Source organism: Diadema antillarum, unplaced genomic scaffold, assembly GCF_040938485.1.
Source record: "Diadema antillarum isolate AM-2024a unplaced genomic scaffold, OU_Dant_1.0 seq00000968_RagTag, whole genome shotgun sequence".
NCBI classification, from domain to species: Eukaryota; Metazoa; Echinodermata; class Echinoidea; order Diadematoida; family Diadematidae; genus Diadema; species Diadema antillarum.
In genome coordinates this window covers 179,011-196,143 of record NW_027271813.1, presented here as the reverse complement: position 1 = coordinate 196,143, position 17,133 = coordinate 179,011, and positions in this window count along the sequence as shown.

Here is a 17,133-nt window from a genome sequence, read left to right as displayed (position 1 = left end):
TTCACATAGATTTGCATCCTGTTTCATAATTATAGGCTTTTGTGTGGTGTAACTGTGGGTGAGTATACCTCATCACATTCTGAGTTTAGACCATATATAATTTAGCAGATGCCTGAAAAAAAAAAAAAAAGTCTGAGAGCATCAACACTACGGGCTCCCAGCTCACAGGTGATAATCATACACTGTTAGTTGTAGATGCCACAAGTGTAGTCTTAACCTACTGGAGACGATATGATTAATCTTTCATTCATTACTTTTTTTTTTTAAATGTGCTGTTTCTATCTACTCTTGAATCTGGGTAATGCACATTTGTGATATATATATATATATATATATATATATGCTATATATATATATTTCACTTTACCATTCTGTTCATCATGCTTATTTTATGTTGACAAGAGTTCGAGAAAAGATCGATGTTGTTATTTCTATGTATTTGTGTTTATTTTTTTTTCAGGTTTTGAAATTGCAGTATAATAAATTATGCTCACTTTGCATCAATTGGCAGTCATGTTACTACTTTTTCTAATAAACACAATGCAACTAATTACTTTGTATGAGCTATTCTGCAGTTCGTTTTGTATTCATTCATTCATTCATTCATTCAATGGGACAAAGTACATTTCTGTGATAATTATTGGCATTTTTGCGGTTAATTTCATGTGTATCAATATCATCTTAAACGTTATCTCGCATGAACCATGGGCTAGAGTAGATTGCACTTGCCCCCCGTAGGTCGTCCGCCATATTGCACTTGCCTTCCATAATTATATTGGTCGCCCGCCATATTTTGCTCGGGGAAACATCTAAATTGCGTCGTCCGTTCGATAACTGCACTATTCAAAGACGTGACGATGCGCTGCCTCATGGTTTTTTATAGTTAAGAGCAGATCCGGGAAGAGTAGATTTTAAGCTTTAAAATGATGTATACCTAAAAAAAGAAGAAAAAAATGGACAGAGTTTTAACGAAATGAAAAGTGGACTCTATGAAGAACACCTAATGCACTATTCTTTACCAAAAATTGTTCGAGAAAACTGCTTAAAAGGTAATTTTCTGTTTGTTTTATAATCCGAAATTTTAGAATAATGTAGAAGACTTGCTCTTGTAGAAAAACTCAAGATTATGGCTGGATTGGCTCATTTTACCTCTTTTCAGTCCTAACACAAAATCAGTGCGTGCAAGTTTTTGTGGGTTTTGCGGTGCACGGTCACATGATTACCCAGACCAGTAAAATTGTTATACGGTACGTCATCTTTCATGCATGGTGTGAAACCTTGAAAAACGTTCCGGGGCCCTTGTTTTAGATTGTTCCAAAGTTACGGAGTTGAAAGGTTTACGAACGCCCGACCAAGAAATGCGTATAAATTGTTTCATATTATAATTGGTGACATGATTTAAATTCTGCCGCCAACGCTGTAAAGCACATGGTACATTGTAATGCAGCTGAGCGCAGACGAACGGTCGTTTAGTGTAATCTGAAAACCGGTCATATTATTTACATTTATACCATCGGTGAAAACAAAAGATGGATCTGTTTATAGGCAAAACGAATGACTGGTCACGTGATACAGCTCACCCAATCACTTGATTCGAATCCAAAATGTCATATTGTTATAAAGGGAGCTATGTAACAAGATTTTACGAAACTTTCGACTTTCCCATATTAGGGGGGTTCACACGCATACCAATTAACGGGATACAAATCTCGAGATTTGCATCGCCATTGGTATCTCGAGTTTTTTGCACGTGTGGACAGAACCCCCCCCCCCCCCCCCCCCCGAAAAAACCCCCGAAAATTAGCGCGATAAGCATCGCGATGCTAATCCCAAGAAATCTTGCGCAAGTTCCTCAATTAGCAGGATAATTCGCCCAGCGCTGGTACGTGTGAACGATCGGGATTATAGAATCTCGAGTTTTTATATCCCATCATGCAATGCGCACATCACAACAGCGAGGCCTCTGCGAAGGAAAAAGGGAAGGGCGCTGTGTGACCCAATTTGCAGGCTTTGCTGTTATCTCGATCGGCAATTAGCGGGATAATTCTGTACGCGTGGACGGTTTTCGAGCGCGATCGCTATCGGGCTAATTTTGAGCATGTGAACGGTGGCAAAAAAAATCTCGAGATATGACGCAATATTTGGTACCCTGGGGTACCAAATGAAAATTCGCCATTTTGTTGAATTAATTTTTTTTTTTCAGCGCTGTACCCTGGCTTACCGAAAAATGTGTCAAAATATTTTTTAGTATTATTATGCACAAAAATGATTTCTTATTTGTGATTATGCATCAATTAATGCATGCAAGTGTACTTCGAAAAACACCTATGGTGCTAGTTCATTGCGACGACTTTGCCGTATCCGAATTCAGAATCGGCGTATCTGAATTCTGATACGCATTATAAATAATGGGCATGAGATGGCGCTATACAACGCGATACCCCGGGTTACAACGGTACCCCGGTGTACGGCGTGCCGAATCATATAGAGCGCGATCGTCATCCCGCTATTTTGTACGTGTTAACCCAGCTATTGACTCATGACCCTACAAAGCCCAAGCTATTTTTGACCCATCGCAGGCCAAGGGGTGCATGGGGGCACATTGTACCCCTATGAAATTAGTCGTCATTATTTTATTATCGTCATACAATGTATTTTGCACATGAGTATATATAGAGAAACTCAAACTCTATTAGATAACCGTACACTAGTTGAATTTTCTCAAGGCGCTATTATTACACGCTGTATGTCTTATAGACCAATCATTTTCATATTTACCACAAACGATAAGCAAGTCCTACTTCATATTTTTTTTTTTTTTTGTTTAATGTTCGAAATTTCTTAAGGTCACCACATGGGGACGCTATTCATTATAATAAAGACATACTTTATGAGACCTGTGATATCTTGTGTGTGATACATTATTACAAGCATAATGACCGATCCAGGAATTCCGTGAAGAGAGGGCGCCTTTACACAATTAAAGGGGACTCACGCCCCCTTTTTTATTTTTGATTTCTTTTTTTTTAACCAAAAATAAAGGTGGGGGGGGGGGGTGCCCAGTGCGCCCCTCTGGATTCGCCACAAGGCCTATACATGTTATTATATCGTGCTAAGTGCCTGCTAAAGCTGTACAATGAATTCAGAGAGCACTTCACACTGAATGCACCCCATTCCCCCCCCCCCCCAAAAAAAAAAAGACACACACACACATACATACAAACATGTGTCATAAAAAAGAACTCAAAATTTAACTTTCCATCTGCAGAGTTGTGGAAGAGGTAGCTGCCATGTGCTTGTACTCTGATGCCAAGTGCTAAGTATAATAGGGGAAGAGAATATTGAAAACTGATTATTTCATTTTTTTTTTCTGATATGAGAGGTGTCCCATGCACTTCTCTTGTGCGCTTCCAAGTTCACTCCATCTCATTCTCCCCATAGGTACAATACAGTATGTCCCAAAATAAATTACAACGCGGCCCTCCGCAATTATATCTTTGAAAATAGAGAATCAATCTAAATACAAATTCAGGGTATGAAACTATAACTCATTGCCCACATTTTACAGAAAACCCAGTTCGATTTGCTTCAGTGGGCAAAGAGAAATACGGAATTTGTAGAGGATGTTGGGAATCTCTTCTGTCCAAATTCTGTCTATTATTCACACACAAGAGCATTGAATTGCTAAAATTGGAAGAATCAGACTCATGACATGCTTTACAACAATCCACATTTCTCTGTGACCGCTAAACCAAATTGAATGGGGTTTTCTGCAAAATAGAGCTAAGATGTTATATTTGAGACCCTGAAGTAGCACTTAGACAGGTTGATCATATCAGGTGTTATCAATTCGAAAATCTGATTGTAATTTTTGGGGCGACTTACTGCAGTATGTCCCTCAAAAAATTACAATCAGATTTTCGCATTGATAATGCCCAATATGATAAAAATTTTTAAATGCTACTTAAGGGTCTTAAAATATAACATTTTAGCTCTATTTTGCAGAAATCCCCATTCGATTTGGTTAAGCGGTCACAGAGATATGTGGATTGTTGTAAAGCATGTCATGAATTGGATTCTTCCGAGTTTAGCATTTCGATGATCTTGTGTGTGAATAATAGACAGAACTTGGACAGAAGAGATTCCCGACATCCTCTACAAAATTCCGTATTTCTCTTTGACCACTGAAGCAAATTAAGTGGGGTTTTCTGTAAGATGTGGGCAATGAGTTATAGTTTAATACCCTGAATTTGTATTTAGATTGATTCACTATTTTCAAAGATATCATTGCGGAGTGCCCCGTTGTAATTTATTTTGGGACATACTGTACACACAATGTCGGATATCTGTCTAATGATAGCACGGCCGGCGCCACGTTTTTGGAAGTAGGGACGCAGTTTTTATTTTCTAGTGCCACTCGTGCGGGTTTCACCAGCTAACAAGCCAAAAAAAAAAAAAAAACAAACAAAAAAAAAACCAAAAAAAAAAAACCAAACAAAAAGCCTTACCCGCTTCTACCACTTCCAGGTTATCATCGGCTGTTATGAAAGAAAGAAAGAAAGAAAGAAAGAAAGAAAGAAAGAAAACCTGTGATGGTACAATTTCCAATGGGCTTCAACTTCCGGGTAAAAAAAAAGATGTGTGTGTGTGTGTGTGTGTGTGTGTGTGTGTTTGAGAGGGGGGGGGGGGGGGGGGCTTGGGGCTTGGGGGCTTGTGGGCTTGCGCCGGCCCTGCATAGTCATCGCCTTCTTATAACGGTCACTCTTATCATCTCCCTTGGGTGGCTGCTACAGACAGGCTTAACTGAATACCCTACTTCAAATACATTGTATTTTTGAGTGGACAGGTGGCACTAACCATTGTCATGGGATACAAATGAGACTGATATCTGTGTCACAGGGCTTCAATATATAAGAACATCTTGAACACAGTATATAGGCCCTTGGTCTTAGGCCTACATGAATTTATAATATAGGCCTTATAGACATGACACAAGACGAATCGGCTCATTCTTGCAGACTGTGTGTGTCCACCGTTAAATGTACGTCCATTTGAGTGTTATTTACATTATGATAGGCCCTAGTATCTACATACATTTACAAGTATAGGTACCTATGGATAGCAAATACAAAGACGAGGCACTTTTATTTAGTCGCGATTTCGGAAGCCTGTCACTGATGGTGTTGCAAAATAGTTTCCTATAGGACAACTAATCACAGCTACATTCGGACGTTTTCTTAACGTTCTTGAAACGTTCCAAATTCGTTAATTGGACGTTTTGTCAAAACGTTTTTGCAAGTCTTTCGTGGAAGGTTTCGACGTATTTGAAACGTTTCAATGAAATAACGGATGTTTTAAAACTTTTTTAAACGTTAAAAAAACAATTAAAAAACCTTCCGTAATTTTTAAGGACCGGGCTGCAGAAAACCTGTTAGACGTTATAGTCGTCATTAAAACCTTTTAAGAATACTTAAAATGTTCTGTGGACGTTCTGCGGACGTCCAGAAAACCTCTGAAGACTTTCAGAACGTTCAAAAAACGTTGTAAGAACGTCTAAAAAGTCGTATGACTCGTTGCCGAACGGGAACGTCCAGAAAACCTTTTAAGAACGTCTAATGTTCATTTTTTATTTGGTTAAAAAAAAATATATACTGAATCATACTTATACGATTATGCACGCACAATCTGGGATTGATATACCCTAATCCTAATCCTAAATACATGTAACCCTATATCCTAACCTGTTCCTTATGTCCTACCACCAAGTATACCTATAATACATGTACATCCTCTGGGCCCAATAATATTGATAAATTAATCTGTATCACGTTCCTTTATATTATACCAGAAAAAATGTTGTGCGTGTAATGCATGAACTTCACAAGACATGGTTACTAAAATCAAATCAGACACACCTTAATTAGGCCTATTAACATATTGAAATACCTCTTCATAACACAATTTGAAATTGTGCATACTCTCTAAAAAAAATCGAGTGAAAATATTCACTCTTAAAGGAGTGAATACAAAAAAGAGTGAAATTAGAGTAAAATTGGAGTAAATTTTGAGAGAAAATGTTCATTTTCACTCGTTTTAGAGTGACGTTAGGGATCACTCCAAAATCTTCGAGTGATCCCTGAGGTCACTCCAAAATGAGTGAAAATGAACATTTTCACTCAAAATTCACTCCAATTTCACTCTAATTTCACTCTTTTTCGTATTCACTCCTTTAAGAGTGAATTTTTTCACTCGATTTTTTTAAGAGAGTAACTGAACAATAACGTATACGTAAGTTTATTTTCAAAACAGAAAGTTGGAACTCAGCAAAAATCTTTAGATTTCAATGTCTTTTATCTAGTTCCACTAGTTTTCAAATCTCATATTTAATCTTATTTGAATATTCATAATAGACATGAATATTCATGATAAAAAACCAATGACAAACACGTAGCGGACTAAATAAAAACGTTTTTTTTTTCTTTTTAAACGTTCATTTAAGCCGAAGTCGATGTAGCAGACCTAATAAAACGTTTGGTGGACGTTTATAAAGGACGAAGACATAGCAGACATAATAAAAAGTTTTGTAATGTCCAATGACGCTTTTAAAACGTAAAAAAAAAACTGTCCTTTGCGGTAAATGCTAAGTTATAACTTTGACGTTGCATGTTCGTTTTCATAACGTCCATCTGACACGAAAATATACGGAACCTCGAAAAACATTTCGGAAACGTTCTGAAAACGTTATGTGTTTGCTGGGATTAGAAAAGAATGAATTACGAGTATATTGTATCTGGTAGGAATGTGGTTGGGTGGCTCTCGAGTAACCTGTTGAATATCTATTGATAGTCCTGTGGCGAAAGGTGAGCAAGATCATTGTGCAGGACCCTACAGTGTAATTTGCACATATAGAATTAGTCTGCTTTATTTTTCTGCGCTGTTTTAGAGATATGAAAAATCCCCTCTCCACCAGCTTGATACTGTAATTTATAAATTCATGAGATGTACACTCACGCAATATCGCCATACGCGTGGTTTTAAAAAACAAGGCAAACGCCAAAATGTGTCTCGCCCTTGTGGTGACCATCCCCTCCCTAAGGGACATCTACCATCCAAGTTTGGTCACAAACGGACCTATGGATCAAAAGTTATGACCCATAATTGAAACGCACCATAAAAAACTTTAAGGACAGGTTCACCTCCATAGACATGTGGGTTGAGTGAATGCAGCAATATTAGTAGAACACATGATACATCAGAGAGAGTTTGAGCAAAATCGGACAATCCGTTAAAAAGTTATGAAGTGTTGAAGTTTCTGCTCAGTCACGGCTGGATGAAAAGACTACTATAGCTTGTGATGTCACATGAGTACAACGATATAAAGAAAGAATAGAGAAAATTCAACATATTGTAACATACTATAACATATTACAAACAAGTTATCTTTGAATTTCTTGAAAACCAACTATATGCTATTTAGCAATTCATTATCATCTTTACCAGGCCATATATACTCTTTAATAATGTGCAAATAGACAAAGTCACGAATACAAAATTTCTTGGCCTGCATATAGATGACAAATTGAATTGGAGAATGCATATATGCTATTTAAGTAAACTTCTTTCCAGAAATGTTGGCGTTATCAATAATATAAAATCTATATTTCCAAAGAATATATTGCGTATGCTATACTCAACCCTTGTACTACCCTATCTCAATTATGGCGTTCTTGCCTGGGGAAACTCAGCAAAACTATACCTGGATAAATTATTATTACTCCAAAAACGGGCAGTGAGAATTATTTCTGGTGCAACATCACGTTCTCACACTAATGACTTCTTCTATGAAAATAAATTACTAAAAGTACAGGATATATATTTTATGAATCTAGGATCCATTATGTACAGCTCAAAGGATTCTGAATTTCCACAAGTCATTTCGTCACTTTTTATTATGAATGAACAAGTGCACAATTACTACACTCGGCAGTCTTCTTCTTACCACCTACCATCCATTAGAACCAATTTTAAACACAATACACTTGCTTTCGCTGGACCAAAATATTGGAATTCTTTAGACTATTCTCTTCAACAAACCATAAGCCTCAAAACATTCAAATACAAATTAAAACTAAGTCTTTTGAGTAAATATGTTACGATGTAACCAGTTTTTTTATAATCCTATACCAAATATCTGGACACTTTTACCCAATAAGGTAATCTTATATCATTTTGATATGGTATATCATTCATGTGGTATTCCTATTCATTCTAATTCCATTGTATATTTTCTCTTTCTTTTTTCTTCCTCCTCTCTCCCCCTTTGGTTCTCACTTTATTTCCCCTATTTCTCTCGTTCTCTCCCTCTCTTTCTCTTTCATTTTTACTATCCTTCAGATGTATATATGTATAAGTTATGTAAATATGTTTCAGGAGTCTGTATATAATATGTTCTATTCTCAATCACTCTGCACATAATTCTGAATATTACTCGTTGAATGGTGACCTACAAATTTTACAAGCTATGCTTTTAGTTGGGTCACCTATATTTCCGTTTTGTATAGTAACTCTATATTCTGTTAATTCGTGTTGTTATATTACTGTAATATTATGTGTCAACATGTAATCATCAATGCAATGCAATGTAAATGAAAAATGCAAATGCAATGTAAATGCAATGTAAATGCAATGTAAAAATGCAATGTAAATGCAATGTAAATGCAATGTAAATGGAAATGAAATGAATAAATTCAAATTCAATTCAATATTACCATTTTTCTCGCATACCAAAAGAACACTCGACTTCTCTCTTTCAGAAGGTAGGGTTAATAATGACATACCCTTAACATACGTCAGTAGCAAGTCAAAGAAATGTGCACTTTGTTCAAAAAGTAAAGTTTTGTGAAATTCTCTTTTTATTTTCCTTTATATAATTATAGTTGTACGCACGTGACATCATACACTGTAGTCGTCTTCTCTTCCAGCAGTGACTGCGCAGATACTTAGAATATTCGTAACTTTTGAACGGATTGTCCAATTTTCCTCAAACTTTCACTGAAGATGTGTTCTATTGCTACATTCTCTCAATCCTTATGTACATGAAGGTGGACTTGGGCTCTAAAAGTTCGTTGACCCCTGCCTGTGACCATTGACCTTGTGGTGATCATCCATTCCCTAAGGGACATCTACCATCCAAGTTTAGTCACAAATGGAGTTATGGATCAAAAGTTATGACCCATAATAGAAACGCGCCATAAAAACTTAACATTGGGCTCTTAAAGTTCATTGTCCCCTGCTTGTGACCTTTAACCTTGTGGTGATCATCCACTCCCAAAGGGATATCTACCATCAAAGTTTACTAGTAGTCACAAACGGACCTATGGATCAAAAGTTATGACCCATAATAGAAACGCACTATAAAAACTTGAATTTGAAGTTTAGTCACAAATGGAGTTATGGATCAAAAGTTATGACCCATAATGGAAACGCGCCATAAAAACGTAACATTGGGCCCTAAAATTCACGAACCCCTGCCTGTAAACTTTGACCTTGAGGTGACCTTCATATTTATGGTAAAATGTGAAATTTTGTATGACCCCTCTTCCCTAGAAGTTTGATTGCAATTGAAGCCCAATGGGGTAAAGAGTTATTGAAGTTTTTTGTAGCGTTAACGGACAGACGACGGACGGACGGACGGACGATCGACGGACGGACAGACGCCCCAGGTGGCCCTAATTAGTCTCCCCTCACGTCATCCGTCCTCCGATGGGTTTATGGGCTCGACAAAAAAAAAAAAAAATGATGATGAAGAAAAAAGAAAAACAAAAAACAAAACAACAACAACAACAACAACAACAACAACATCAAAACGCGTTCGTATACACCGGGCCGGCGCACCTGGCTGTGCAGCCGCGAGACGCCGCATGAATCGCATAGTGGGGCAGATATTATGTAACAAAATGTGGTCGAGATGCTCACATCCGGCGGAAAATATGAAATTTTGTTCGTAGGGGTATCTTGGGGCGCTGATTTCAAATATTGCCGGATGCAAGAGATCTGACCACGGGGTCGGCCGCCATTTTGAATTCCAATATGGCCGCCATCACAAAACAAATTTAATGATCCCTATCTTCAGAGTTCTGAATGACCTGTGGCACCAAAATTCGGTACACATGAGCACTTTGACATATTGAATTTGATGACAGATTGATTTGAAGTGTCTGACAAACATCGAATGGCCGCCATTTTGAATTCCAATGTGGCCGCCTCGACGAAATATTCAAAATCCCTATCTCGATTTCTGAGTGATGAGTGACGCTGAAATTAAGTGTAAACAAGTATTGAACATACTGAGTTAAAATATTAACTAATGTGATGTGTCTGACAAACGCAATGCCTGCTATTTTGAATTCCAATGTGGCTACGAAGACAAACACCACGACTAACATTCACGGGCATCCTCAAGTGCAGCAAAAAGGAAGCATAATGCACCTTTCAATGACGTCACAATGTAAGTAAACAGCAGCACGCACTCAATCAGTTACAAAACCGCGCTCAATCAGGTACTGTAGCCTAATTTACAACCCCGAGATAGAGATTTTCAACACTCCAACATGGCAACTACGTATAAAAATTCAAATTGGCTGCCGTACAGCTTGTCAGACATATCAAATAATCTGTTAGGAAGTCATATCACCATGCTTTTATGTATCAAATTCCAATGGCCTATGTCATTCAGAACTGAAGATAGGGATCTTTGACGGCGGCCATATTGGAGTTCAAAATGGCGGATGATCCCTTGGCCAGATCTCTTGGATCCGGCAATTTTAGTGAAATCAGCGCCCCAAAATACCCCTGTATACGCAAAATTTCATACTTAATTCCGCCGGATGTGAGCATTTTTTTTCACATAATCTGCCCCACTAATAAAGTATCCTATTACTGCATATCACGCGCATGCATATTGGATCGCATCATAGCTCTGTAGTAAATGCATCGACTGATCACATACAGTATTCGTGCACGATGATGCGTGCGCATATGCATGCGATGCGAGTACTAGTACAGTATTTGTGTCATGTCACTGCAGCATGCTCGCAGCTACAGTAGCTAGCTCATAGAGATGTAGTATCTCTATGAGCGAGCTAGCTAGCTACACTAGCTGCCGCTCGCACTGCTGCAGCACGTGTCTCTGTCTCTACACGTCTAGGTCTAGCTGCGCTATTACACGTCTGTTCTTTTGCCACACGTGCATGCACAGGTTAGGGAGGACTGGTCGAACAGCGTTACAACAATGTCACAACCGTTTACTAAAAGAATGGACAAAACATTTTGCCTATCAAAATGCCGACAAGGCATGGAAGGCACAACGACGTCCTTTCTCTAGTACTGATCTCTCGTAATTACTGGGCCCAACGTTAGTAGTAGAAGTGTCAATAGCTAGCGGATGATCCTGCCCCTCTCACTCTCCAATCCCTTTGTTGGCCTTTGTAGGCTTTGGTATGTTCGTTCGTCCATGTGCATTCTTCGTGACCATGCGTCTAGCTAGGCGCTAGGGAGGCCTAGGGTTTAGCCTTTAGGCCTCGGGTCCATGCAAGATCAAGGGACCAACCAAAAGGCAAATCTATGTTATAAGCCAAGCATCGACGGTTGCTTCTCATCACCTTCTTATCCTCCATATGCAGCGAGTGCAGTTTGTGGTAAGTTACATCCACCCGTGGACCCCGTAAATCTTTAGATCTATCTGTATTTTAAACCGCGAAACACTCACAGAAATCTTTCAAGCAATGAATCCAGAATAGATTCTAGCCTGTGAGTACGTGACCCGAGTGTGAGTGTGAGTGTGAGAGTGTGAGTGTGAGTGTGCAGTAAGTAACGTTAGAGTCTAACGTCAGGCCTAAGATGGGCCCCACTCACAAGTTCTGCTTCTAGGGGGCTCATCATATCCATTTGTTTTATTTTCATTCATTACTGTGCCTGCTGTTAGAACTTCTCTTAAATTAGACCTAACAGTAATAGAACTAGTTCATGTCTGGTTTTCAATCAACAAATTGAATTTAACGGTTAATTGAATCCAATTAGAAACGCTACTGATTACTAGAATTCTAACGTTAGTCTAAATTGTGAATTGAAAAGATCCTAACATCGCGTTTGAAAAACTGTGTTTGATACTGTTGTGGAAATGTAGATTCTTACTAACGGCTAACGTTAATGTTTGTCCACCACTTAAAATCCATATTCTAAATCAAAAACATCGTGTTGCAAAGGGTTTTGTCAACTGTTGGTAAAATACATTTGGATTACAGTTAGGGCCTATTTGTGTTTTTATGGAGGAAAAAAGTGACTATTAGGAATGTATTTTGAGAGCGATGAAAATCCGCCGCCCCATTGCTCTCCGATCGCGGCGCGCGTTACGTGCGATGTGAGTGTGTACTCTACACCATAGTCTGGCAACTTTATAGGTAGGCCCTGGCCCAGTCGCTGTAAAATCGCATAGCGTAAACAGCGTCTGGTCGGGCTACAATAGGTAGGCCCTAGGCCTAACAATTTTAGTGGTGACTTAATGGTAATTGACGTAGACTAAGAATAGAGTTATCCACAATAGTACGATACATTAGACCCACCTCTGTACCTGCAGTCCTGCATGCACCAGACGACTGGCATACTACAGTATCAGTAAACTTACTAACAAGTAATATTGTTAGGCCTACTCAATGTTAGAATCTAGACTAGATTAGGCCTAGATAGGCTTTAGAGTGATACTGGTAGGGCCTATGTTTGTAAGTATGGAATGCATCAGTGCAAATGTGAGTAATAAGGATGCAAGTGTAATCATTATCTGTACTTCTGTTGTTTCATTATTGTCATTAAATGTCAATGATAACACTAACAGGGTATCTTGCCTCTTCAGGTACGCTGAAATACGGTGATGGCTCTGCTTTGTTTATGCCGTCAGGGCGCCGCCCCGTTAGCTTGTCATGCAAGGTGCTTTGAGGCCTGCCTTTGCGAGAGCTTCCCTATCCTGATTCTACCTGATTCTTTCTGCAGGGATTCAGCGCTGTACTTCAACATGTCTGAGAAAAGAGTACACTTTTAACCGATTCAGGTAATTTATCATATTTAAGCAATCTGTTTATAGACTACGCTTTTGTATTCCTACATCAACAAAGTATGCTGCAATTCAATTCAAATATTGTGCAAACCAGACTAAATTCTAACTGATCATACAAGAGCGTTTAGTTTCACAAAGTGAATGGCTTTCTTTTGAATAGTTAAATTTCATGATCTCTTTTCTAAAGATATTTGAATAACATGTTTTTCAATAAAATTAGATTACAGTATACCGGTACTGCGGTAGATTCATTTTAATTTTCTATAGAACATCGACCAGCTCTCATTTTTTTTTAAACTTATACACAGGTATAAACATCAAATCAAAGAGTATATTGAAATCTAAAAAAAAAACAAACAGTTTATTAATGATCAATGTAAACAGCTTTATTATTGAATGAAAGGGAGATATCATTCAGAGGAGCAAGGTTTAGAAGTCTGTTTTCTTGTTTGTCTCCCTCTTACCTCTGCAAATTAATATACAAATGATGCACAGGATAGAGTGCGTTAGTGTAGGCGTAGTGCACTCGAGGGTATTTACAATTGTGAAACATGCACGAGGCGAAGCCGAGTGCATGTTGCACTACATTGTAAATACCCGAGAGTGAGCTACGCCTACACTAACGCCACGAAATAATCCTGTGCATCATTTGTTTTATAAAATGGGTCGAAAATTCGAAAACTAACATCATTTTTCAGCGTTTTTCACGTACCTTTGTGGGTCAAGACCTCCGAAGATGTTCGTCCCAAACTTTTACGCACGTCGCACTCGCGGAAGTCCCGCACATACAGTACAGTGTGTATAAGTATAATGGGGGGTTGGGTTTCCGGACACCCGCATGAAAACTTACTTATTTTACATAGAATATGCACCCTTTACCTTAAAGACTTGATATAGACTCCTCATATAGGCCTACTAGACAACATACTCTGAAAACGGCGTGAGAATTAACCTGCTAAATCGTTGGATTTGCTCTTCAAAGTGACTCCATGTACGCGTCCGGTCCCATAACGCTTGGTCTACTGTACTGTACAAAGTGTACGTATAGTACAGTATACGTACGTACGCCACATATGTTATGCACAAGGGAAGACAGGCCGGCCGACCGGCAGCCCGAACTAGAAGTTGTTTACAGGATTGACAGCGCGTACGCGTATGCATGCAATTCATCAAAGGAGCCGCCGCGCGCACAGACGATCGGCAATCTACCATAGGATTACAGGCAGTGCAGTTTTACTGAAGTAAAGGAAGGAGGTGTGTCTCATTTCAGCGCTTCCTATTGGCTACATTCTTGAACCCATTTTATAAATTTGTTTAACATTGCAACTGCTGATCTGTTAGTCCACCTTGGACTACCTTAAAACATAACAGTGTCGGAATTTCGGAGCTTGAGTATTTGTTCCGTGTTCATCGTGTCACTGCCGGCAACCAGGGACAGACAGCCTAGTGGTAGTGTCGCTGCCCGGAAAGCAGTAGATGAGAGGTTCGATCCCACGCACTGCTTCCCCTTTTCCGACATGTTTGCTGAATAGATCAGCAGTTGCGATCTTAACAAATTTCATTTGCAGAGGGATACAAATTGAAGAAACTCACACCTAGCTATACTTAAATCTTGATCTGTTAATTTGTTTGTGCAGACGAATGCATACATGGCTGCCAATATTGGTTACGCATGTAGTCCGCGATCTTGTCTCATTTCTGTACACTATTTTCGTTATCGTTACTGAGTATACCCCCGGCCGCAAAATGGGAGCAGCGCCCTCTATCAAAGTCCGAATCAATCGCAGCCTCCCCAGCTCAAAAGCGCTCGCAAATTGTCTATCAGCCTTACGAAACAGGCGTTTTTAAGCTTCCTCTCCAATTGATATTTCAACAAGAATACGACAGTATAATTATAAGGATACAAATTTAATGGTCTTAATTGGTATCTATCTGTTAACAATTCCTTGAAATGAAGATCTGGGAGTGAGGACCTTGTTTTTGGAAGGTTCCTTGAAAGGCTTTACCTCGCACTGCTGCCAGTCCCAGTTATCTTGATATCGTATTTTAACATGTCAACGGGCTACCACCTGATTGGTCAGGTTTTATCAGTGGGAGACCTCTGGCCCTGCCGCAAACAGGCGCCTCGCCGGGAACTTCGACATTTATTCTCGCTCCTTTTTAAGTTTTATACCGACATGTTTGGGGCGCTGCGCTCCCCCCCCCCCCCCCAAAAAAAAAGGCACCGTTAGTGTTTGGGTTAAGTCTCGATTTGTAGTCGAGCATTGAACTGACAGGACACCGAGGAACTTCATACACAATGTATGCGGAATAGCCACACCTGGTGTTTGTTCATCAACAATGTCAAGATCAAGAAGATCCGTCCACTCTGGCTAGACGTGGCTGACATTGTCGTCATCACGATGGTAAGTTGTACTTTGGCTTTTCATGCGAATGTACCGACATCCGTCATTACGTAGTATCATCTAGGCCCTAGTCTAGTAAAGCACAATATCATTCGGCGTCATTTAGCGAAGGTTTTCCAGCTCCCTGTGTGAGCGAAGTATACAACTAGGAACTTTATTCTTTTTTTTTTTCAAGTCAAATCTCAATCTAACCATTTTTCTTTGTATGATTAATTTCATATCTGAATAACTAGTGGTAGTACAAGGCTGTGATGCTTCACGTTAGCTTTTCCTCTAGACTTCAGTTTTTGTAATAGCTGACTTGAAAGCCTTTTCTAATTTAACCTTTATGAATTCCTTGTCTTTTACGATGTCAATCCTGTCACACTGAAATGGAAAATGCCCATTGTCCGGAGTCCGTAACGAAGAGCTTGCAAGGACATTAATTTTTTTGCTTGAAGGATAATTGTTCATTTTTGTGCCGCGGTCCAGCCAAAAACTTTGATAGAACGCTGTCAAAATCCTTATAGCCCGATCATCCAAATGTGCCCCTGATTTTGTTTCCGTCCAAAAAAATCGGGGAAACGTTCAGGCAAATAGTTGATTTAGAACTAGACCGCTTAGTCTTTATCATAACATTATCATGATTACCTAGGGCTACTCTAGTCTGATAAGTCTCCTCATGTGTCATATACGGTTGGTAATAATGCCAAAATGGGGCTGAGCGTAGTGATCGACTGTACTGTATTAACTCCCAAACAAGAGACCACCGAACAATTTAAGAGGAAGATTTATCAGTCTGTCTAGATCTAGGTCTAGATTGTTCTATAGGGCATGAAAGGGAGGAAGAGATTTTTGTCGAATTTGGTAAATGACAAGTAGTAACCGCACCGAAGTAATAAACACTCATGTTGTGCAACATGAAAGCATTAGACCTAAGCTATACATTAAGTACGACACTGATACTGATAGTGATATACCACGGTAAGAGATGTAATACCATGACAACATGTATAGATGCAACAACCTTCCGCGGAGGGAGTTTTCGGCCTCTGTATTTAATAGTGAGTGATGAATTGCCTTATAAATGTCATGACCGCAGTATGACCGTTTTTCTCTCTCAAATTGTTATATTGTCATATTAGTAAGCAAAGTTCCTTTTTCCCCTATTCATCAAAGCAGTTCATATTTTTATTATCAAAATCTTACATTGAATGTTGTCTTTTATTGACCTTCGTGCACTTCTTTCTCTCTCTAATGATTTGTAATTGGAGTCCATTATTCTTTCTGATATTAATCATGAGGTGAAATTCATGTTCTTTCTCATGCTTAACTATGTTTTAATTGTTGAACAGTTCTAGATCTATATCAATCTATTCTTAATAACCATGATCACTGTTTGTTTTTATTAGAGTTCTTCATATACACTGTATATAGGTAAGCTATAATAAAATAATGGTAATCATTATTGAGAATGATAGAAACATTTTCCATTGATGTGGTTGACATGAAATTCTGTTCAGATTTTTCCCGTAATCATTAGTCCTATCATGCCGTGTCATATACTGGTAGTCGTTTTTTTGTGTTGTGTTTTTGTCTCTTTCATCATGTTCATGATCGTGTGAGTATGTTCCTGTGTGT